We start from the raw sequence: 25,509 nt of genomic DNA on the forward strand, positions 1-25,509 counted from the left end.
AAGGGTCTTTCACACCCTTGCGGCAACTCAAGAAGTTCACCGCCATACCCATCTCCACTCGAGAGGAAGCACGATGATCCCGCGCACATCCAGAGGAGCCCCGTATCCCCCTCTTAGCTCGAGATGAGGGATCCTTTCCCTGCTTTCAACGGGAAAGAATTCCCGGCGTTCCCGTCGCATCTCAAGAGGAGGCACTCTCAACAGGAAAGGCGAGCGGAACTCCATGGTCGTACCACCATTCCAAGAGTCCCCCAGATGTCTCAGTCCATTCCAGAGGAGCCTCTTTGCCCTGCACTGGCTCATCTTTCACGCCGAGGATCGATTCACACCACGGTGGCACGTGGGACAGCCCTGTGGGAAAGCCTCGAGGGAAAGCCTCGAGGGAAAACCACAGATCCTTTGATCCACGCCACGGGAAGCGTGACATTGCTGCTACAGCCTGGAAGGAAAGCGCACGTGCATGCTCCCACTCAAGTCGAGGCCTGACTCCCCTGGGGAGACTCCAGAAGTACCCAAAGATCCATGTCAGCCCCTGACAGGAATCCTCGGTTCCGGGCCTGACTCCACAGAAGGTTTTTGGCCCCGGTATCGACGGGAGAGGAATCCCGAGAGGCCCCCTAGCAACTCGCATGGGGACTGGCCTCTCCTGAGGCCACCAGGGCGGGTCCCTGAGGTCCCCGTCGTAACTCGAGAACACCTGCCGCAATTCGAGCAAATCCAGGAAGTTCTCCCTTCCAGGCGAGATGAGGCCTATTTCCGATGAGGCGTCTGGAGCCTAATGACACCTAACCTCTGGAACTTCGAAAGGGTCATTCACACCCTTGCTGCAACTCAAGAAGTTCACCGCCATACCCGTCTCCACTCGGGAGGAAGCACGATGGTCCCGCCCACATCCAGAGGAGCCCCGTTTCCCCCTCTTAGCTCGAGATGAGGGATCCTTTCCCTGCTTTCAACGGGAAAGAATTCCCGGCGTTCCCGTCGCATCTCAAGAGGAGGCACTCTCAACAGGAAAGGCGAGAGGAACTCCATGGTCGTACCACCATTCCAAGAGTCCCCCAGATGTCTCAGTCCATTCCAGAGGAACCTCTTTGCCCTGCACTGGCTCATCTTTCACGCCGAGGATCGACTCACACCACGGTGGCACGTGGGACAGCCCTGTGGGAAAGCCTCGAGGGAAAGCCTCGAGGGAAAACCACAGATCCTTTGATCCACGCGACGGGAAGCGTGACATTGCTGCTACAGCCTGGAAGGAAAGCGCACGTGCATGCTCCCACTCAAGACGAGGCCTGACTCCCCTGGGGAGACTCCAGAAGTACCCAAAGATCCATGTCAGCCCCTGACAGGAATCCTCGGTTCCGGCCCTGACTCCACACAAGGTTTTTGGCCCCAGTATCGATGGGAGAGGAATCCCGAGAGGCCCCCTAGCAACTCGCATGGGGACTCTCCGTTCCTTAGGCCACCAGGGCGGGTCCCTGAGGTCCCCGTCGTAACTCGAGAACACCTGCCGCAACTCGAGAAAATCCAGGAAGTTCTCCCTTCCAGGCGAGATGAGGCCTATTTCCGATGAGGCGTCTGGAGACTAATGACACCTAACCTCTGGAACTTCGAAAGGGTCTTTCACACCCTTGCTGCAACTCAAGAAGTTCACCGCCATACCAGTCTCCACTCGAGAGGAAGCACGATGGTCCCGCCCACATCCAGAGGAGCCCCGTTTCCCCCTCGGAGCTCGAGATGAGGGATCGTTTCCCTGCTTTCAACGGGAAAAAATTCCCAGCATTCCCGTCGCATCTCAAGAGGAGGCAGTCTCAACAGGAAAGGCGAGAGGAATTCCATGGTCGTACCACCATTCCTAGAGTCCCCTAGATGTCTCAGTCCATTCCAGAGGAACCTCTTTGACCTGCACTGGCTCATCTTTCACGCCGAGGATCGACTCACACCACGGTGCCACGTGGGACAGCCCTGTGGGAAAGCCTCGAGGGAAAGCCTCGAGGGAAAGCCACAGATCCTTTCATAAATGCGACGGGAAGAATGACATTGCTGCTACAGCCTGGAAGGAAAGCGCACGTGCATGCCCCCACTCGAGACGAGGCCTGACTCCCCTGGGGAGACTCCAGAAGTACCCAAAGATCCATATCAGCCCCTGAGAGGAATCCTCGGTTCCGGCCCTGACTCCACACAAGTTTTTTGGCCCCGGTATCGACGGGAGAAGAATCACGAGAAGCCACCTAGCAAGACGCATGGGGACTGTTCTCTATTGAGGCCACCAGGGCGGGTCCCTGAGGTCCCCGTCTTAACTCTAGAACACCTCACGCAACTCGAGAAAATCCAGGAAGTTCTCCCTTCCAGGCGAGATGAAGCCTATTTCCGATGAGGCGTCTGGAGATGAATGACACCTAACCTCTGGAACTTCGAAAGGGTCTTTCACACCCTTGCTGCAACTCAAGAAGTTCACCGCCATACCCGTCTCCACTCGAGAGGAAGCACGATGGTCCCGCCCACATCGAGAGGAGCCCCGTTTCCCCCTCGAAGCTCGAGATGAGGGATCCTTTCCCTGCTTTCAACGCAAAGAATTCCCAGCGTTCCCGTCACATCTCAAGAGGAGGCACTCTCAACAGGAAAGGCGAGAGGAACTCCATGGTCGTACCACCATTCCAAGAGTCCCCGAGATGTCTCAGTCCATTCCAGAGGAACCTCTTTGCCCTGCACTGGCTCATCTTTCACGCCGAGGATCGACTCACACCACGGTGGCACGTGGGACAGCCCTGTGGGAAAGCCTCGAGGGAAAGCCTCGAGGGAAAACCACAGATCCTTTGATCCACGCCACGGGAAGCGTGACATTGCTGCTACAGCCTGGAAGGAAAGCGCACGTGCATGCCCCCACTCGAGACGAGGCCTGACTCCCCTGGGGAGACTCCAGAAGTACCCAAAGATCCATGTCAGCCCCTGAGAGGAATCCTCGGTTCCGGCCCTGACTCTACACAAGGTTTTTGGCCCCGGTATCGACGGGAGAGGAATCCCGAGAGGCCCCCTAGCAACTCGCATGGGGACTGGCCTCTCCTGAGGCCACCAGGGCGGGTCCCTGAGGTCCCCGTCGTAACTCGAGAACACCTGCCGCAACTCGAGAAAATCCAGGAATTTCTCCCTTCCAGGCGAGATGAGGCCTATTTCCGATGAGGCGTCTGGAGACTAATGACACCTAACCTCTGGAACTTCGAAAGGGTCTTTCACACCCTTGCTGCAACTCAAGAAGTTCACCGCCATACCCGTCTCCACTCGAGAGGAAGCACGATGGTCCCGCCCACATCCAGAGGAGCCCCGTTTCCCCCTCGGAGCTCGAGATGAGGGATCCTTTCCCTGCTTTCAACGGGAAAGAATTCCCGGCGTTCCCGTCGCATCTCAAGAGGAGGCACTCTCAACAGGAAAGGCGAGCGGAACTCCATGGTCGTACCACCATTCCAAGAGTCCCCCAGATGTCTCAGTCCATTCCAGAGGAACCTCTTTGCCCTGCACTGGCTCATCTTTCACGCCGAGGATCGACTCACACCACGGTGGCACGTGGGACAGCCCTGTGGGAAAGCCTCGATGGAAAATCACAGATCCTTTGATCCACGCGACGGGAAGCGTGACATTGCTGCTACAGCCTGGAAGGAAAGCGCACGTGCATGCCCCCACTCGAGACGAGGCCTGACTCCCCTGGGGAGACTCCAGAAGTACCCAAAGATCCATGTCAGCCCCTGAGAGGAATCCTCGGTTCCGGCCCTGACTCTACACAAGGTTTTTGGCCCAGGTATCGACGGGAGAGTAATTCCGAGAGGCCCCCTAGCAACTCGCATGGGGACTGGCCTCTCCTGAGGCCACCAGGGCGGGTCCCTGAGGTCCTCGTCGTAACTCGAGAACACCTGCCGCAACTCCAGAAAATCCAGGAAGTTCTCCCTTCCAGGCGAGATGAAGCCTATTTCCGATGAGGCGTCTGGAGACGAATGACACCTAACCTCTGGAACTTCGAAAGGGTCTTTCACACCCTTGCTGCAACTCAAGAAGTTCACCGCCATACCCGTCTCCACTCGAGAGGAAGCACGATGGTCCCGCCCACATCGAGAGGAGCCCCGTTTCCCCCTCGAAGCTCGAGATGAGGGATCCTTTCCCTGCTTTCAACGCAAAGAATTCCCAGCGTTCCCGTCACATCTCAAGAGGAGGCACTCTCAACAGGAAAGGCGAGCGGAACTCCATGGTCGTACCACCATTCCAAGAGTCCCCCAGATGTCTCAGTCCATTCCAGAGGAACCTCTTTGCCCTGCACTGGCTCATCTTTCACGCCAAGGATCGACTCACACCACGGTGGCACGTGGGACAGCCCTGTGGGAAAGCCTCGAGGGAAAGCCTCGAGGGAAAACCACAGATCCTTTGATCCACACCACGGGAAGCGTGACATTGCTGCTACAGCCTGGAAGGAAAGCGCACGTGCATGCCCCCACTCGAGCCGAGGCCTGAATCCCCTGGGGAGACTCCAGAAGTACCCAAACATCCATGTCAGCCCCTGAGAGGAATCCTCGGTTCCGGCCCTGACTCCACACAAGGTTTTTGGCCCCGGTATCGACGGGAGAGGAATCCCGAGGGGCCCCCTAGCAACTAGCATGGGGAGTGGCCTCTCCTGAGGCCACCAGGGCGGGTCCCTGAGTTCCCCGTCGTAACTCGAGAACACCTGCCGCAACTCGAGAAAATCCAGGAAGTTCTCCCTTCCAGGCGATATGAGGCCTATTTCCGATGAGGCGTCTGGAGACTAATGACACCTAACCTCTGGAACTTCGAAAGGGTCTTTCACACAATTGCTGCAACTCAAGAAGTTCACCGCCATACCCGTCTCCACTCGAGAGGAAGCACGATGGTCCCGCCCACATCCAGAGGAGCCCCGTTTCCCCCTCGTAGCTCGAGATGAGGGATCCTTTCCCTGCTTTCAACGGGAAAGAATTCCCAGCGTTCCCGTCGCATCTCAAGAGGAGGCACTCTCAACAGAAAAGGCGAGAGGAACTCCATGGTCGTACCACCATTCCAAGAGTCCCCCAGATGTCTCAGTCTATTCCAGAGGAACCTCTTTGCCCTGCACTGGCTCATCTTTCACGCCGAGGATCGACTCACACCAAGGTGGCACGTGGGGCAGCCCTGTGGGAAAGCCTCGAGGGAAAACCACAGATCCTTTGATCCACGCGACGGGAAGCGTGACATTGCTGCTACAGTCTGGAAGGAAAGCGCACGTCCATGCCCCCACTCGAGACGAGGCCTGACTCCCCTGGGGAGACTCCAGAAGTACTCAGAGATTCATGTCAGCCCCTGAGAGGAATCCTCGGTTCCAGCCCTGACTCCACACAAGGTTTTTGGCCCAAGTATCGACGGGAGAGGAATCCCTAGAGGCCCCCTAGCAACTCGCATGGGGACTGGCTTTTCCAGAGGCCACCAGAGCGGGTCCCTGATGTCCCCATCGTATCTCGAGAACACCTGCCGCAACTCGAGAAAATCCAGGAAGTTCTCCCTTACAGGCGAGATGAGGCCAATTTCCGATGAGGCGTCTGGAGAGTAATGACACCTAACCTCTGGAAATTCGAAAGGGTCTTTCACACCCTTGCGGCAACTCAAGAAGTTCACAGCCATACCCATCTCCACTCGAGAGGAAGCACGATGATCCCACGCACATCCAGAGGAGCCCCGTATCCCCCTCTTAGCTCGAGATGAGGGATCCTTTCCCTGTTTTCAACGGGAAAGAATTCCCGGCGTTCCCGTCGCATCTCAAGAGGAGGCACTCTCAACAGGAAAGGCGAGAGTAACTCCATGGTCGTACCACCATTCCAAGAGTCCCCCAGATGTCTCAGTCCATTCCAGAGGAACCTCTTTGCCCTGCACTGGCTCATCTTTCACGCCGAGGATCGACTCACACCACGGTGGCACGTGGGACAGCCCTGTGGGAAAGCCTCGAGGGAAATCCTCGAGGGAAAACCACAGATCCTTTGATCCACGCGATGGGAAGCGTGACATTGCTGCTACAGCCTGGAAGGAAAACGCACGAGCATGCCCCCACTCGAGATGAGGCCTGTCTCCCCTGGCGAGACTCCAGAAGTACCCAAAGATCCATATCAGCCCGTGAGAGAAATCCTCGGTTCCGGCCCTGACTCCACACAAGGTTTTTGGCCCCAGTATCGATGGGAGAGGAATCCCGAGAGGCCCCCTAGCAACTCGCATGGGGACTCTCCGTTCCTTAGGCCACCAGGGCGGGTCCCTGAGGTCCCCGTCTTAAATCGAGAACACCTGCCGCAACTCGAGAAAATCCAGGAAGTTCTCCCTTCCAGGCGAGATGAGGCCTATTTCCGATGAGGCGTCTGGAGACTAATGACACCTAACATCTAGAACTTCGAAAGGGTCTTTCACACCCTTGCTGCAACTCAAGAAGTTCACCGCCATACCACTCTCCACTCGAGAGGAAGCACGATGGTCCCGCCCACATCCAGAGGAGCCCCGTTTCCCCCTCGGAGCTCGAGATGAGGGATCGTTTTCCTGCTTTCAACGGGAAAAAATTCCCAGCATTCCCGTCGCATCTCAAGAGGAGGCAATCTCAACAGGAAAGGCGAGAGGAACTCCATGGTCGTACCACCATTCCTAGAGTCCCCTAGATGTCTCAGTCCATTCCAGAGGAACCTCTTTGACCTGCACTGGCTCATCTTTCACGCCGAGGATCGACTCACACCACGGTGCCACGTGGGACAGCCCTGTGGGAAAGCCTCGAGGGAAAGCCTCGAGGGAAAGCCACAGATCCTTTCATAAATGCGACGGGAAGAATGACATTGCTGCTACAGCCTGGAAGGAAAGCGCACGTGCATGCCCCCACTCGAGACGAGGCCTGACTCCCCTGGGGAGACTCCAGAAGTACCCAAAGATCCATGTCAGCCCCTGAGAGGAATCCTCGGTTCCGGCCCTGACTCCACACAAGTTTTTTGGCCCCGGTATCGACGGGAGAAGAATCACGAGAGGCCACCTAGCAAGACGCATGGGGACTGTTCTCTATTGAGGCCACCAGGGCGGGTCCCTGAGGTCCCCGTCTTAACTCTAGAACACCTGCCGCAACTCGAGAAAATCCAGGAAGTTCTCCCTTCCAGGCGAGATGAGGCCTATTTCCGATGAGGCGTCTGGAGACTAATGACACCTAACCTCTGGAACTTCGAAAGGGTCTTTCACACCCTTGCTGCAACTCAAGAAGTTCACCGCCATACCCGTCTCCACTCTAGAGGAAGCACGATGGTCCCGCCCACATCCAGAGGAGCCCCGTTTCCCCCTCGTAGCTCGAGATGAGTGATCCTTTCCCTGCATTCAACGGGAAAGAATTCCCGGCGTTCCCGTCACATCTCAAGAGGAGGCACTCTCAACAGGAAAGGCGAGAGGAACTCCATGGTCGTACCACCATTCCAAGAGTCCCCCAGATGTCTCAGTCCATTCCAGACGAACCTCTTTGCCCTGCACTGGCTCAACTTTCACGCCGAGGATCGACTCACACCACGGTGGCACGTGGGACAGCCCTGTGGGAAAGCCTCGAGGGAAAGCCTCGAGGGAAAACCACAGATCCTTTGATCCACGCCACGGGAAGCGTGACATTGCTGCTACAGCCTCGAAGGAAAGCGCACGTGCATGTCCCCGCTCGAGACGAGGCCTGACTCAGCTGGGGAGACTCCAGAAGTACCCAAAGATCCATGTCAGCCCCTGAGAGGAATCCTCGGTTCCGGCCCTGACTCCACACAAGTTTTTTGGCCCCGGTATCGACGGGAGAAGAATCACGAGAGGCCACCTAGCAAGACGCATGGGGACTGTTCTCTATTGAGGCCACCAGGGCGGGTCCCTGAGGTCCCCGTCTTAACTCTAGAACACCTCCCGCAACTCGAGAAAATCCAGGAAGTTCTCCCTTCCAGGCGAGATGAGGCCTATTTCCGATGAGGCGTCTGGAGACTAATGACACCTAACCTCTGGAACTTCGAAAGGGTCTTTCACACCCTTGCTGCAACTCAAGAAGTTCACCGCCATACCCGTCTCCACTCTAGAGGAAGCACGATGGTCCCGCCTACATCCAGAGGAGCCCCGTTTCCCCCTCGTAGCTCGAGATGAGGGATCCTTTCCCTGCTTTCAACGGGAAAGAATTCCCAGCGTTCCCGTCGCATCTCAAGAGGAGGCACTCTCAACAGAAAAGGCGAGAGGAACTCCATGGTCGTACCACCATTCCAAGAGTCCCCCAGATGTCTCAGTCCATTCAAGAGGAATCTCTTTGACCTGCACTGGCTCATCTTTCACGCCGAGGATCGACTCACACCACGGTGGCACGTGGGACAGTCCTGTGGGAAAGCCTCGAGGGAAAGCCTCGAGGGAAAACCACAGATCCTTTGATCCACGCGACGGGAAGCGTGACATTGCTGCTACAGCCTGGAAGGAAAGCGCACGTGCATGCCCCCACTCGAGATGAGGCCTGACTCCCCTGGGGAGTCTCCAGAAGTACCCAAAGAACCATGTCACCCCTGAGAGGAATCCTCGGTTCCGGTCCTGACTCCACACAAGGTTTTTGGCCCCGGTATCGACGGGAGAGGAATCCCGAGAGGCCCCTTAGCAACTCGCATGGGGACTGGCCTTTGCTGAGGCCACCAGGACGGGTCCCTGAGGTCCCCGTCTTAACTCGAGAACACCTCCCGCAACTCGAGAAAATCCAGGAAGTTCTCCCTTCCAGGCAAGATGAGGCCTATTTCCGATGAGGCGTCTGGAGACTAATGACACCTAACCTCTGGAACTTCGAAAGGGTCTTTCACACCCTTGCTGCAACTCAAGAAGTTCACCGCCATAACCGTCTCCACTCGAGAGGAAGCACGATGGTCTCGCCCACATCCAGAGGAGCCCTGTTTCCCCCTCGGAGCTCGAGATGAGGGATCCTTTCCCTCCTTTCAACTGGAAAGAATTCCAGGCGTTCCCGTCGCATCTCAAGAGGAGGCACTCTCAACAGGAAAGGCGAGAGGAACTCCATGGTCGTATCATCATTCCAAAAGTCCCCCAGATATCTCAGTCCATTCCAGAGGAACCTCTTTGCCCTGCACTGGCTCATCTTTCACGCCGAGGATCGACTCACACCACGGTGGTACGTGGGACAGCCCTGTGGGAAAGCCTCGAGGGAATGCCTCGAGGGAAAACCACAGATCCTTTGATCCACGCGACGGGAAGCGTCACATTGCTGCTACAGTCTGGAAGGAAAGCGCACGTGCATGCCCCCGCTCGAGACGAGGCCTGACTCCCCTGGGGAGACTCCAGAAGTACCCAAAGATCCATGTCACCCCTGAGAGGAATCCTCGGTTCCGGCCCTGACTCCACACAAGATTTTTGGCCCCGGAATCGACAGGAGAGGAATCCCGAGAGGCCACCTAGCAACTCGCATGGACCTGGCCTCTCCTGAGGCCATCAGGGCGGGTCCCTGAGGTCCCCGTCGAAACTCGAGAACACCTGCCGCAACTCAAGAAAATCCAGGAAGTTCTCCCTTACAGGCCAGATGAGGCCTATTTCCGATGAGGCGTCTGGAGACTAATGACACCTAACCTCTGGAACTTCGAAAGGGTCTTTCACACCCTTGCTGCAACTCAAGAAGTTCACCGCCATACCCGTCTCCACTCGAGAGGAAGCACGACGGTCCCTCCCACATCCAGAGGAGCCCCGTTTCCCCCTCGTAGCTCGAGATGAGGGATCCTTTCCCTGCATTCAACGGGAAAGAATTCCCGGCGTTCCCGTCACATCTCAAGAGGAGGCACTCTCAACAGGAAAGGCGAGAGGAACTCCATGGTCGTACCACCATTCCAAGAGTCCCCCAGATGTCTCAGTCCATTCCAGACGAACCTCTTTGCCCTGCACTGGCTCATCTTTCACGCCGAGGATCGACTCACACCACGGTGGCACGTGGGACAGCCCTGTGGGAAAGCCTCGAGGGAAAGCCTCGAGGGAAAACCACAGATCCTTTGATCCACGCCACGGGAAGCGTGACATTGCTGCTACAGCCTCGAAGGAAAGCGCACGTGCATGTCCCCACTCGAGACGAGGCCTGACTCAGCTGGGGAGACTCCAGAAGTACCCAAAGATCCATGTCAGCCCCTGAGAGGAATCCTCGGTTCCGGCCCTGACTCCACACAAGTTTTTTGGCCCCGGTATCTACGGGAGAAGAATCACGAGAGGCCACCTAGCAAGACGCATGGGGACTGTTCTCTATTGAGGCCACCAGGGCGGGTCCCTGAGGTCCCCGTCTTAACTCTAGAACACCTCCCGCAACTCGAGAAAATCCAGGAAGTTCTCCCTTCCAGGCGAGATGAGGCCTATTTCCGATGAGGCGTCTGGAGACTAATGACACCTAACCTCTGGAACTTCGAAAGGGTCTTTCAAACCCTTGCTGCAACTCAAGAAGTTAACCGCCATACCCGTCTCCACTCTAGAGGAAGCACGATGGTCCCGCCTACATCCAGAGGAGCCCCGTTTCCCCCTCGTAGCTCGAGATGAGGGATCCTTTCCCTGCTTTCAACGGGAAAGAATTCCCAGCGTTCCCGTCGCATCTCAAGAGGAGGCACTCTCAACAGAAAAGGCGAGAGGAACTCCATGGTCGTACCACCATTCCAAGAGTCCCCCAGATGTCTCAGTCCATTCAAGAGGAACCTCTTTGCCCTGCACTGGCTCATCTTTCACGCCGAGGATCGACTCACACCACGGTGGCACGTGGGACAGTCCTGTGGGAAAGCCTCGAGGGAAAGCCTCGAGGGAAAACCACAGATCCTTTGATCCACGCGACGGGAAGCGTGACATTGCTGCTACAGCCTGGAAGGAAAGCGCACGTGCATGCCCCCACTCGAGATGAGGCCTGACTCCCCTGGGGAGTCTCCAGAAGTAACCAAAGAACCATGTCACCCCTGAGAGGAATCCTCGGTTCCGGCCCTGACTCCACACAAGGTTTTTGGCCCCGGTATCGACGGGAGAGGAATCCCGAGAGGCCCCCTAGCAACTCGCATGGGGACTGGCCTTTGCTGAGGCCACCAGGACGGGTCCCTGAGGTCCCCGTCTTAACTCGAGAACACCTCCCGCAACTCGAGAAAATCCAGGAAGTTCTCCCTTCCAGGCAAGATGAGGCCTATTTCCGATGAGGCGTCTGGAGACTAATGACACCTAACCTCTGGAACTTCGAAAGGGTCTTTCACACCCTTGCTGCAACTCAAGAGGTTCACCGCCATAACCGTCTCCACTCGAGAGGAAGCACGATGGTCTCGCCCACATCCAGAGGAGCCCCGTTTCCCCCTCGGAGTTCGAGATGAGGGATCCTTTCCCTCCTTTCAACGGGAAAGAATTCCCGGCGTTCCCGTCGCATCTCAAGAGGAGGCACTCTCAACAGGAAAGGCGAGAGGAACTCCATGGTCGTATCATCATTCCAAAAGTCCCCCAGATATCTCAGTCCATTCCAGAGGAACCTCTTTGCCCTGCACTGGCTCATCTTTCACGCCGAGGATCGACTCACACCACGGTGGTACGTGGGACAGCCCTGTGGGAAAGCCTCGAGGGAATGCCTCGAGGGAAAACCACAGATCCTTTGATCCACGCGACGGGAAGCGTCACATTGCTGCTACAGCCTGGAAGGAAAGCGCACGTGCATGCCCCCGCTCGAGACGAGGCCTGACTCCCCTGGGGAGACTCCAGAAGTACCCAAAGATCCATGTCACCCCTGAGAGGAATCCTCGGTTCCGGCCCTGACTCCACACAAGATTTTTGGCCCCGGACTCGACAGGAGAGGAATCCCGAGAGGCCACCTAGCAACTCGCATGGACCTGGCCTCTCCTGAGGCCATCAGGGCGGGTCCCTGAGGTCCCCGTCGTAACTCGAGAACACCTGCCGCAACTCAAGAAAATCCAGGAAGTTCTCCCTTACAGGCCAGATGAGGCCTATTTCCGATGAGGCGTCTGGAGACTAATGACACCTAACCTCTGGAACTTCGAAAGGGTCTTTCACACCCTTGCTGCAACTCAAGAAGTTCACCGCCATACCCGTCTCCACTCGAGAGGAAGCACGACGGTCCCGCCCACATCCAGAGGAGCCCCGTTTCCCCCTCGTAGCTCGAGATGAGGGATCCTTTCCCTGCATTCAACGGGAAAGAATTCCCGGCGTTCCCGTCACATCTCAAGAGGAGGCACTCTCAACAGGAAAGGCGAGAGGAACTCCATGGTCGTACCACCATTCCAAGAGTCCCCCAGATGTCTCAGTCCATTCCAGACGAACCTCTTTGCCCTGCACTGGCTCATCTTTCACGCCGAGGATCGACTCACACCACGGTGGCACGTGGGACAGCCCTGTGGGAAAGCCTCGAGGGAAAGCCTCGAGGGAAAACCACAGATCCTTTGATCCACGCCACGGGAAGCGTGACATTGCTGCTACAGCCTCGAAGGAAAGCGCACGTGCATGTCCCCACTCGAGACGAGGCCTGACTCAGCTGGGGAGACTCCAGAAGTACCCAAAGATCCATGTCAGCCCCTGAGAGGAATCCTCGGTTCCGGCCCTGACTCCACACAAGTTTTTTGGCCCCGGTATCGACGGGAGAAGAATCACGAGAGGCCACCTAGCAAGACGCATGGGGACTGTTCTCTATTGAGGCCACCAGGGCGGGTCCCTGAGGTCCCCGTCTTAACTCTAGAACACCTCCCGCAACTCGAGAAAATCCAGGAAGTTCTCCCTTCCAGGCGAGATGAGGCCTATTTCCGATGAGGCGTCTGGAGACTAATGACACCTAACCTCTGGAACTTCGAAAGGGTCTTTCACACCCTTGCTGCAACTCAAGAAGTTAACCGCCATACCCGTCTCCACTCTAGAGGAAGCACGATGGTCCCGCCTACATCCAGAGGAGCCCCGTTTCCCCCTCGTAGCTCGAGATGAGGGATCCTTTCCCTGCTTTCAACGGGAAAGAATTCCCAGCGTTCCCGTCGCATCTCAAGAGGAGGCACTCTCAACAGAAAAGGCGAGAGGAACTCCATGGTCGTACCACCATTCCAAGAGTCCCCCAGATGTCTCAGTCCATTCAAGAGGAACCTCTTTGCCCTGCACTGGCTCATCTTTCACGCCGAGGATCGACTCACACCACGGTGGCACGTGGGACAGTCCTGTGGGAAAGCCTCGAGGGAAAGCCTCGAGGGAAAACCACAGATCCTTTGATCCACGCGACGGGAAGCGTGACATTGCTGCTACAGCCTGGAAGGAAAGCGCACGTGCATGCCCCCACTCGAGACGAGGCCTGACTCCCCTGGGGAGTCTCCAGAAGTACCCAAAGAACCATGTCAGCCCCTGAGAGGAATCCTCGGTTCCGGCCCTGACTCCACACAAGGTTTTTGGCCCCGGTATCGACGGGAGAGGAATCCCGAGAGGCCCCCTAGCAACTCGCATGGGGACTGGCCTTTGCTGAGGCCACCAGGACGGGTCCCTGAGGTCCCCGTCTTAACTCGAGAACACCTCCCGCAACTCGAGAAAATCCAGGAAGTTCTCCCTTCCAGGCAAGATGAGGCCTATTTCCGATGAGGCGTCTGGAGACTAATGACACCTAACCTCTGGAACTTCGAAAGGGTCTTTCACACCCTTGCTGCAACTCAAGAAGTTCACCGCCATACCCGTCTCCACTCGAGAGGAAGCACGACGGTCCCGCCCACATCCAGAGGAGCCCCGTTTCCCCCTCGTAGCTCGAGATGAGGGATCCTTTCCCTGCATTCAACGGGAAAGAATTCCCGGCGTTCCCGTCACATCTCAAGAGGAGGCACTCTCAACAGGAAAGGCGAGAGGAACTCCATGGTCGTACCACCATTCCAAGAGTCCCCCAGATGTCTCAGTCCATTCCAGACGAACCTCTTTGCCCTGCACTGGCTCATCTTTCACGCCGAGGATCGACTCACACCACGGTGGCACGTGGGACAGCCCTGTGGGAAAGCCTCGAGGGAAAGCCTCGAGGGAAAACCACAGATCCTTTGATCCACGCCACGGGAAGCGTGACATTGCTGCTACAGCCTCGAAGGAAAGCGCACGTGCATGTCCCCACTCGAGACGAGGCCTGACTCAGCTGGGGAGACTCCAGAAGTACCCAAAGATCCATGTCAGCCCCTGAGAGGAATCCTCGGTTCCGGCCCTGACTCCACACAAGTTTTTTGGCCCCGGTATCGACGGGAGAAGAATCACGAGAGGCCACCTAGCAAGACGCATGGGGACTGTTCTCTATTGAGGCCACCAGGGCGGGTCCCTGAGGTCCCCGTCTTAACTCTAGAACACCTCCCGCAACTCGAGAAAATCCAGGAAGTTCTCCCTTCCAGGCGAGATGAGGCCTATTTCCGATGAGGCGTCTGGAGACTAATGACACCTAACCTCTGGAACTTCGAAAGGGTCTTTCACACCCTTGCTGCAACTCAAGAAGTTAACCGCCATACCCGTCTCCACTCTAGAGGAAGCACGATGGTCCCGCCTACATCCAGAGGAGCCCCGTTTCCCCCTCGTAGCTCGAGATGAGGGATCCTTTCCCTGCTTTCAACGGGAAAGAATTCCCAGCGTTCCCGTCGCATCTCAAGAGGAGGCACTCTCAACAGAAAAGGCGAGAGGAACTCCATGGTCGTACCACCATTCCAAGAGTCCCCCAGATGTCTCAGTCCATTCAAGAGGAACCTCTTTGCCCTGCACTGGCTCATCTTTCACGCCGAGGATCGACTCACACCACGGTGGCACGTGGGACAGTCCTGTGGGAAAGCCTCGAGGGAAAGCCTCGAGGGAAAACCACAGATCCTTTGATCCACGCGACGGGAAGCGTGACATTGCTGCTACAGCCTGGAAGGAAAGCGCACGTGCATGCCCCCACTCGAGACGAGGCCTGACTCCCCTGGGGAGTCTCCAGAAGTACCCAAAGAACCATGTCAGCCCCTGAGAGGAATCCTCGGTTCCGGCCCTGACTCCACACAAGGTTTTTGGCCCCGGTATCGACGGGAGAGGAATCCCGAGAGGCCCCCTAGCAACTCGCATGGGGACTGGCCTTTGCTGAGGCCACCAGGACGGGTCCCTGAGGTCCCCGTCTTAACTCGAGAACACCTCCCGCAACTCGAGAAAATCCAGGAAGTTCTCCCTTCCAGGCAAGATGAGGCCTATTTCCGATGAGGCGTCTGGAGACTAATGACACCTAACCTCTTTAACTTCGAAAGGGTCTTTCACACCCTTGCTGCAACTCAAGAAGTTCACCGCCATACCCGTCTCCACTCGAGGGGAAGCACGATGGTCTCGCCCACATCCAGAGGAGCCCCGTTTCCCCCTCGGAGCTCGAGATGAGGGATCCTTTCCCTGCTTTCAACGGGAAAGAATTCCAGGCGTTCCCGTCGCATCTCAAGAGGAGGCACTCTCAACAGAAAAGGCGAGAGGAACTCCATGGTCGTATCATCATTCCAAAAGTCCCCCAGATATCTCAGTCCATTCCAGAGGAACCTCTTTGCCCTGCACTGGCTCATCTTTCACGCCGAGGATCGACTCACACCACGGTGGTACGTGGGACAGCCCTGTGGGAAAGCCTCGAGGGAATGCCTCGAGGGAAAACCACAGATCCTTTGATCCACGCGACGGGAAGCGTCACATTGCTGCTACAGCCTGGAAGGAAAGCGCACGTGCATGCCCCCGCTCGAGACGAGGCCTGACTCCCCTGGGGAGACTCCAGAAGTACCCAAAGATCCATGTCACCCGTGAGAGGAATCCTCGGTTCCGGCCCTGACTCCACACAAGATTTTTGGCCCCGGAATCGACAGGAGAGGAATCCCGAGAGGCCACCTAGCAACTCGCATGGACCTGGCCTCTCCTGAGGCCATCAGGGCGGGTCCCTGAGGTCCCCGTCGTAACTCGAGAACACCTGCCGCAACTCAAGAAAATCCAGGAAGTTCTCCCTTACAGGCCAGATGAGGCCTATTTCCGATGAGGCGTCTGGAGACTAATGACACCTAACCTCTGGAACTTCGAAAGGGTCTTTCACACCCTTGCTGCAACTCAAGAAGTTCACCGCCATACCCGTCTCCACTCGAGAGGAAGCACGACGGTCCCGCCCACATCCAGAGGAGCCCCGTTTCCCCCTCGTAGCTCGAGATGAGGGATCTTTTCCCTGCATTCAACGGGAAAGAATTCCCGGCGTTCCCGTCACATCTCAAGAGGAGGCACTCTCAACAGGAAAGGCGAGAGGAACTCCATGGTCGTACCACCATTCCAAGAGTCCCCCAGATGTCTCAGTCCATTCCAGACGAACCTCTTTGCCCTGCACTGGCTCATCTTTCACGCCGAGGATCGACTCACACCACGGTGGCACGTGGGACAGCCCTGTGGGAAAGCCTCGAGGGAAAACCACAGATCCTTTGATCCACGCCACGGGAAGCGTGACATTGCTGCTACAGCCTGTAAGGAAAGCGCACGTGCATGCCCCCACTCGAGACGAGGCCTGACTCCCCTGGGGAGACTCCAGAAGTACCCAAAGATCCATGTCAGCCCCTGAGAGGAATCCTCGGATCCGGCCCTGACTCCAAACAAGGTTTTTGGCCCCGGTATCGACAGAAGAGGAATCCCGAGAGGCCCCCTAGCAACTCGCATGGGGAATGGCCTCTCCTGAGGCCACCAGGGCGGGTCCCTGAGGTCCCCGTCGTAACTCAAGAACACCTGCCGCAACTCGAGAAAATCCAGGAAGTTCTCCCTTCCAGGCGAGATGAGGCCTATTTCCGATGAGGCGTCTGGAGACTAATGACACCTAACCTCTGGAACTTCGAAAGGGTCTTTCACACCCTTGCTGCAACTCAAGAAGTTCACCGCCATACCCATCTCCACTCGAGAGGAAGCACGACGGTCCCGCCCACATCCAGAGGAGCCCCGTTTCCCCCTCGTAGCTCGAGATGAGGGATCCTTTCCCTGCATTTAACGGGAAAGAATTCCCGGCGTTCTCGTCGCATCTCAAGAGGAGGCACTCTCAACAGGAAAGGCTTGAGGAACTCCATGGTCATACCACCATGCCAAGAGTCCCCCAGATGTCTCAGTCCATTCCAGAGGAACCTCTTTGCCCTGCACTGGCTCATCTTTCACGCCTAGGATCGACTCACACCACGGTGGCACGTGGGACAGCCCTGTGGGAAAGCCTCGAGGGAAAGCCTCGAGGGAAAACCACAGATCCTTTGATCCACGCGACGGGAAGCGTGACATTGCTGCTACAGCCTCGAAGGAAAGCGCACGTGCATGTCCCCACTCGAGACGAGGCCTGACTCAGCTGGGGAGACTCCAGAAGTACCCAAAGATCCATGTCAGCCCCTGAGAGGAATCCTCGGTTCCGGCCCTGACTCCACACAAGTTTTTTGGCCCCGGTATCGACGGGAGAGGAATCCCGAGAGGCCACCTAGCAACACGCATGGGGACTGTCCTCTATTGAGGCCACCAGGGCGGGTCCCCGAGGTCCCCGTCTTAACTCTAGAACACCTCCCGCAACTCGAGAAAATCCAGGAAGTTCTCCCTTCCAGGCGAGATGAGGCCTATTTCCGATGAGGCGTCTGGAGACTAATGACACCTAACCTCTGGAACTTCGAAAGGGTCTTTCACACCCTTGCTGCAACTCAAGAAGTTCACCGCCATACCCGTCTCCACTCGAGAGGAAGCACGATGGTCCCGCCCACATCCAGAGGAGCCCCGTTTCCCCCTCGTAGCTCAAGATGAGGGATCCTTTCACTGCTTTCAAAGCAAAGAATTCCCGGCGTTCCTGACGCATCTCAAGAGGTGGCACTCTAAACAGGAAAGGCGAGAGGAACTCCATGGTCGTACCACCATTCCAAGAGTCCCCCAGATGTCTCAGTCCATTCCAGAGGAACCTCTTTGCCCTGCACTGGCTCATCTTTCACGCCGAGGATCGACTCACACCACGGTGGCACGTGGGACAGCCCTGTGGGAAAGCCTCGATGGAAAATCACAGATCCTTTGATCCACGCGACGGGAAGCCTGACATTGCTGCTACAGCCTGGAAGGAAAGCGCACGTGCATGCCCCCACTCGAGACGAGGCCTGACTCCCCTGGGGAGACTCCAGAAGTACCCAAACATCCATGTCAGCCCCTGAGAGGAATCCTCGGTTCCGGCCCTGACTCTACACAAGGTTTTTGGCCCCGGTATCGACGGGAGAGGAATCCCGAGAGGCCCCCTAGCAACTCGCATGGGGACTGGCCTCTCCTGAGGCCACCAGGGCGGGTCCCTGAGGTCCCCGTCGTAACTCGAGAACACCTGCCGCAACTCGAGAAAATCCAGGAATTTCTCCCTTCCAGGCGAGATGAGGCCTATTTCCGATGAGGCGTCTGGAGACTAATGACACCTAACCTCTGGAACTTCGAAAGGGTCTTTCACACCCTTGCTGCAACTCAAGAAGTTCACCGCCATACCCGTCTCCACTCGAGCGGAAGCACGATGGTCCCGCCCACATCCAGAGGAGCCCCGTTTCCCCCTCGTAGCTCGAGATGAGGGATCCTTTCACTGCTTTCAAAGCAAAGAATTCCCGGCGTTCCTGACGCATCTCAAGAGGTGGCACTCTCAACAGGAAAGGCGAGAGGAACTCCATGGTCGTACCAGCATTCCAAGAGTCCCCCAGATGTCTCAGTCCATTCAAAGGAACCTCTTTGCCCTGCACTGGCTCATCTTTCACGCCGAGGATCCACTCACACCACGGTGGCACGTGGGACAGCCCTGTGGGAAAGCCTCGATGGAAAATCACAGATCCTTTGATCCACGCGACGGGAAGCGTGACATTGCTGCTACAGCCTGGAAGGAAAGCGCACGTGCATGCCCCCACTCGAGACGAGGCCTGACTCCCCTGGGGAGACTCCAGAAGTACCCAAAGATCCATGTCAGCCCCTGAGAGGAATCCTCGGTTCCGGCCCTGACCCAACACAAGGTTTTTGGCACCGGTATCGACGGGAGAGTAATTCCGAGAGGCCCCCTAGCAACTCGCATGGGGACTGGCCTCTCCTGAGGCCACCAGGGCGGGTCCCTGAGGTCCCCGTCGTACCTCGAGAACACCTGCCGCAACTCGAGAAAATCCAGGAAGTTCTCCCTTCCAGGCGAGATGAGGCCTATTTCCGATGAGGCGTCTGGAGACAAATGACACCTAACCTCTGGAACTTCGAAAGGGTCTTTCACACCCTTGCTGCAACTCAAGAAGTTCACCGCCATACCCGTCTCCACTCGAGAGGAAGCACGATGGTCCCGCCCACATCCAGAGGAGCCCCGTTTCCCCCTCGTAGCTCGAGATGAGGGATCCGTTCACTGCTTTCAAAGCAAAGAATTCCCGGCGTTCCTGACGCATCTCAAGAGGAAGCACTCTCAACAGGAAAGGCGAGCGGAACTCCATGGTCGTACCACCATACAAAGAGTCCCCCAGATGTCTCAGTCCATTCCAGAGGAAACTCTTTGCCCTGCACTGGTTCATCTTTCACGCCGAGGATCGACTCACACCACGGTGGCACGTGGGACAGCCCTGTGGGAAAGCCTCGAGGGAAAGCCTCGAGGGAAAACCACAGATCCTATGATCCACGCGACGGGAAGCGTGACATTGCTGCTACAGCCTGGAAGGAAAGCGCACGTGCATGCCCCCACTCGAGACGAGGCCTGACTCCCCTGGGGAGACTCCAGAAGTACCCAAAGATCCATGTCAGCCCCTGAGAGGAATCCTCGGTTCTGGCCCTGACTCCACACAAGGTTTTTGGCCCCGGTATCGACAGGAGAGGAATCTCGAGAGGCCCCCTAGCAACTCGCATGGGGACTGGCCTCTCCTGAGGCCACCAGGGCGGGTCCCTGAGGTCCCCGTCGTAACTCGAGAACACCTGCCGCAACTCGAGAAAATCCAGGAAGTTCTCCCTTCCAGCGAGATGAGGCCTATTTCCGATGAGGCGTCTGGAGACTAATGACACCTAACCTCTGGAACTTCGAAAGGGTCTTTCACACCCTTGCTGCAACTCAAGAAGTTCACCGCCATACCCGTCTCCACTAGAGAGGAAGAACGATGGTCCCGCCCCCATCCAGAGGAGCCCCGTTTCCCCCTCGGAGATCGAGATGAGGGATCCTTTCCCTGCTTTCAACGGGAAAGAATTCCTGCGTTCCCGTCGCATCTCAAGAGGAGGCACTCTCAACAGGAAAGGCGAGAGGAACTCCATGGCCGTACCACCATTCCAAGAGTCCCCCAGATGTCTCATTCCATTCCAGAGGAACCTCTTTGCCCTGCACTGGCTCATCTTTCACGGAGAAGTCGACTCACACCACAGTGGCACGTGGGACAGCCCTGTGGGAAAGCCTCGAGGGAAAACCACAGATCCTTTGATCCACGCCACGGGAAGCGTGACATTGCTGCTACAGCCTGGAAGGAAAGCACACGTGCATGCCCCCACTCGAGACGAGGCCTGACTCCCCTGGGGAGACTCCAGAAATACCCAAAGATCCATGTCAGCCCCTGAGAGGAATCCTCGGTTCCGGCCCTGACTCCAGACAATGTTTTTGGCCCCGGTATCGACGGGAGAGGAATCCCGAGAGGCCCCCTAGCAACTCGCATGGGGACTGGCCTTTACTGAGGCCACCAGGGCGGGTCCCTGAGGTCCCCGTCATAACTCGAGAACACCTGCCACAACTCGAGAATATCCAGGAAGTTCTCCCTTCTAGGCGAGATGAGGCCTATTTCCGATGATGCGTCAGGAGACGAATGACACCTAAACTCTGGAACTTCGAAAGGGTCTTTCACACCCTTGCTGCAACTCAAGAAGTTCACCGCCATACCCGTCTCCACTCGAGAGGAAGCACGATGGTCCCGCCCACATCGAGAGGAGACCCGTTTCCCCCTCGAAGCTCGAGATGAGGGATTCTTTCCCTGCTTTCAACGCAAAGAATTCCCGGCCTTCCCGTCACATCTCAAGAGGAGGCACTCTCAACAGGAAAGGCGAGAGGAACTCCATGGTCGTACCACCATTCCAAGAGTCCCCCAGATGTCTCAGTCCATTCCAGAGGAACCTCTTTGCCGTACACTGGCTCATCTTTCACGCCGAGGATCGACTCACACCACGGTGGCACGTGGGACAGCCCTGTGGGAAAGCCGCGAGGGAAAGCCTCGAGGGAAAACCACAGATCCTTTGATCCACGACACGGGAAGCGTGACATTGCTGCTACAGACTGGAAGGAAAGCGCACGTGCATGCCCCCACTCGAGCCGAGGCCTGACTCCCCTGGGGAGACTCCAGAAGTACCCAAACATCCATGTCAGCCCGTGAGAGGAATCCTCGGTTCCGGCCCTGACTCCACACAAGGTTTTTGGCGCCGGTATCGACGGTAGAGGAATCCCGAGATGCCCGCTAACAACTCGCATGGGGACTGGCCTCTCCTGAGGCCATCAGGGCGGGTCCCTGTGGTTCCCGTCGTAACTCGAGAACACCTGCCGCAACTCGAGAAAATCCAGGAATTTCTCCCTTCCAGGCGAGATGAGGCCTATTTCCGATGAGGCGTCTGGAGACTAATGACACCTAACCTGTGGAACTTCGAAAGGGTCTTTCACACCCTTGCTGCAACTCAAGAAGTTCACCGCCATACCCGTCTCCACTCGAGAGGAAGCACGATGGTCCCGCCCACATCCAGAGGAGCCCCGTTTCCCCCTCGTAGCTCGAGATGAGCGATCCTTTCCCTGCTTTCAACGGGAAAGAATTCCCGGCGTTCCCGTCGCATCTCAAGAGGAGGCACTCTCAACAAGAAAGGCGTGAGGAACTGCATGGTCGTACCACCATTTCAAGAGTCCCCCAGATGTCTCAGTCCATTCCAGAGGAACCTCTTTGCCCTGCACTGGCTCATCTTTCACGCCGAGGATCGACTCACACCACAGTGGCACGTGGGACAGCCCTGTGGGAAAGCCTCGAGGGAAAGCCTCGAGGGAAAACCACAGATCGTTTGATTCACGCCACGGGAAGCGTGACATTGCTGCTACAGCCTTGAAGGAAAGCGCACGTGCATGCCCCCACTCGAGACGAGGCCTGACTCCCCTGGGGAGACTCCAGAAGTACCCAAAGATCCATGTCAGCCACTGAGAGGAATCCTCGGTTCCGGCCCTGACTCCACACAAGGTTTTTGGCCCCGGTATCGACGGGAGAGGAATCCCGAGAGGCCCCCTAGCAACTCGCATGGGGACTGGCCTCTCCTGAGGCCACCAGGGCGGGTCCCTGAGGTCCCCGTCGTAACTCGAGAACACCTGCCGCAACTCGAGAAAATCCAGGAAGTTCTCCCTTCCAGGCGAGATGAGGCCTATTTCCGATGAGGCGTCTGGAGACTAATGACACCTAAACTCTGGAACTTCGAAAGGGTCTTTCACACCCTTGCTGCAAATCAAGAAGTTCACCGCCATACCCGTCTCCACTCTAGAGGAAGCACGATGGTCCCGCCCACATCCAGAGGAGCCCCGTTTCCCCCTCTTAGCTCGAGATGAGCGATCCTTTCCCTGCTTTCAACGGGAAAGAATTCCCGGCGTTCCCGTCGCATCTCAAGAGGAGGCACTCTCAACAGGAAAGGCGAGAGGAACTCCATGGTCGTACCACCATTCCAAGAGTCCCACAGATGTCTCAGTCCATTCCAGAGGAACCTCTTTGCCCTGCACTGGCTCATCTTTCACGCCGAGGATCGACTCACACCACGGTGGCACGTGGGACAGCCCTGTGGGAAAGCCTCGAGGGAAAGCCTCGAGGGAAAACCACAGATCCTTTGATCCACGCGATGGGAAGCGTGACATTGCTGCTACAGCCTGGAAGGAAAGTGCACGTGCATGCCCCCACTCGAGATGAGGCCTTTCTCCCCTGGCGAGACTCCAGAAGTACCCAAAGATCCATATCAGCCCGTGAGAGGAATCCTCGGTTCCGGCCCAGACTCCACACAAGGTTTTTGGCCCGGGTATCGACGGGAGAGGATCCCGAGAGGCCCCCTAGCAACTCGCATGGGGACTGGCCTCTCCTGAGGCCACCAGGGCGGGTCCCTGAGGTCCCCGTCGTAACTCGAGAACACCTGCCGCAACTCGAGAAAATCCAGGAAGTTCTCACTTCCAGCGAGATGAGGCCTATTTCCGATAGGCGTCTGGAGACTAATGACACCTAACCTCTGGAACTTCGAAAGGGTCTTTCACACCCTTGCTGCAACTCAAGAAGTTCACCGCCATACCCATCTCCACTCGAGAGGAAGAACGATGGTCCCGCCCCCATCCAGAGGAGCCCCGTTTCCCCCTCAGAGATCGAGATGAGGGATCCTTTCCCTGCTTTCAACGGGAAAGAATTCCTGCGTTCCCGTCGCATCTCAAGAGGAGGCACTCTCAACAGGAAAGGCGAGAGGAACTCCATGGCCGTACCACCATTCCAAGAGTCCCCCAGATGTCTCTTTCCATTCCAGAGGAACCTCTTTGCCCTGCACTGGCTCATCTTTCACGGAGAAGTCGACTCACACCACAGTGGCACGTGGGACAGCCCTGTGGGAAAGCCTCGAGGGAAAACCACAGATCCTTTGATCCACGCCACGGGAAGCGTGACATTGCTGCTACAGCCTGGAAGGAAAGCACACGTGCATGCCCCCACTCGAGACGAGGCCTGACTCCCCTGGGGAGACTCCAGAAATACCCAAAGATCCATGTCAGACCCTGAGAGGAATCCTCGGTTCCGGCCCTGACTCCAGACAAGGATTTTGGCCCGGTATCGACGGGAGAGGAATCCCGAGAGACCCCCTAGCAACTCGCATGGGGACTGGCCTCTCCTGAGGCCACCAGGGCGGGTCCCTGAGGTCCCCGTCGTAACTCGAGAACACCTGCCGCAACTCGAGAAAATCCAGGAAGTTCTCCCTTCCAGCGAGATGAGGCCTATTTCCGATGAGGCGTCTGGAGACTAATGACACCTAACCTCTGGAACTTCGAAAGGGTCTTTCACACCCTTGCTGCAACTCAAGAAGTTCACCGCCATACCCGTCTCCACTCGAGAGGAAGAACGATGGTCCCGCCCCCATCCAGAGGAGCCCCGTTTCCCCCTCGGAGATCGAGATGAGGGATCCTTTCCCTGCTTTCAACGGGAAAGAATTCCTGCGTTCCCGTCGCATCTCAAGAGGAGGCACTCTCAACAGGAAAGGCGAGAGGAACTCCATGGCCGTACCACCATTCCAAGAGTCCCCCAGATGTCTCATTCCATTCCAGAGGAACCTCTTTGCCCTGCACTGGCTCATCTTTCACGGAGAAGTCGACTCACACCACAGTGGCACGTGGGACAGCCCTGTGGGAAAGCCTCGAGGGAAAACCACAGATCCTTTGATCCACGCCACGGGAAGCGTGACATTGCTGCTACAGCCTGGAAGGAAAGCACACGTGCATGCCCCCACTCGAGACGAGGCCTGACTCCCCTGGGGAGACTCCAGAAATACCCAAAGATCCATGTCAGCCCCTGAGAGGAATCCTCGGTTCCGGCCCTGACTCCAGACAATGTTTTTGGCCCCGGTATCGACGGGAGAGGAATCCCGAGAGGCCCCCTAGCAACTCGCATGGGGACTGGCCTTTACTGAGGCCACCAGGGCGGGTCCCTGAGGTCCCCGTCATAACTCGAGAACACCTGCCACAACTCGAGAATATCCAGGAAGTTCTCCCTTCTAGGCGAGATGAGGCCTATTTCCGATGATGCGTCTGGAGACGAATGACACCTAAACTCTGGAACTTCGAAAGGGTCTTTCACACCCTTGCTGCAACTCAAGAAGTTCACCGCCATACCCGTCTCCACTCGAGAGGAAGCACGATGGTCCCGCCCACATCGAGAGGAGACCCGTTTCCCCCTCGAAGCTCGAGATGAGGGATTCTTTCCCTGCTTTCAACGCAAAGAATTCCCGGCCTTCCCGTCACATCTCAAGAGGAGGCACTCTCAACAGGAAAGGCGAGAGGAACTCCATGGTCGTACCACCATTCCAAGAGTCCCCCAGATGTCTCAGTCCATTCCAGAGGAACCTCTTTGCCGTACACTGGCTCATCTTTCACGCCGAGGATCGACTCACACCACGGTGGCACGTGGGACAGCCCTGTGGGAAAGCCGCGAGGGAAAGCCTCGAGGGAAAACCACAGATCCTTTGATCCACGACACGGGAAGCGTGACATTGCTGCTACAGACTGGAAGGAAAGCGCACGTGCATGCCCCCACTCGAGCCGAGGCCTGACTCCCCTGGGGAGACTCCAGAAGTACCCAAACATCCATGTCAGCCCGTGAGAGGAATCCTCGGTTCCGGCCCTGACTCCACACAAGGTTTTTGGCGCCGGTATCGACGGTAGAGGAATCCCGAGATGCCCGCTAGCAACTCGCATGGGGACTGGCCTCTCCTGAGGCCATCAGGGCGGGTCCCTGTGGTTCCCGTCGTAACTCGAGAACACCTGCCGCAACTCGAGAAAAT

This window comes from Capricornis sumatraensis, chromosome 18, assembly GCF_032405125.1.
Source record: "Capricornis sumatraensis isolate serow.1 chromosome 18, serow.2, whole genome shotgun sequence".
Lineage (NCBI taxonomy): Eukaryota > Metazoa > Chordata > Mammalia > Artiodactyla > Bovidae > Capricornis > Capricornis sumatraensis.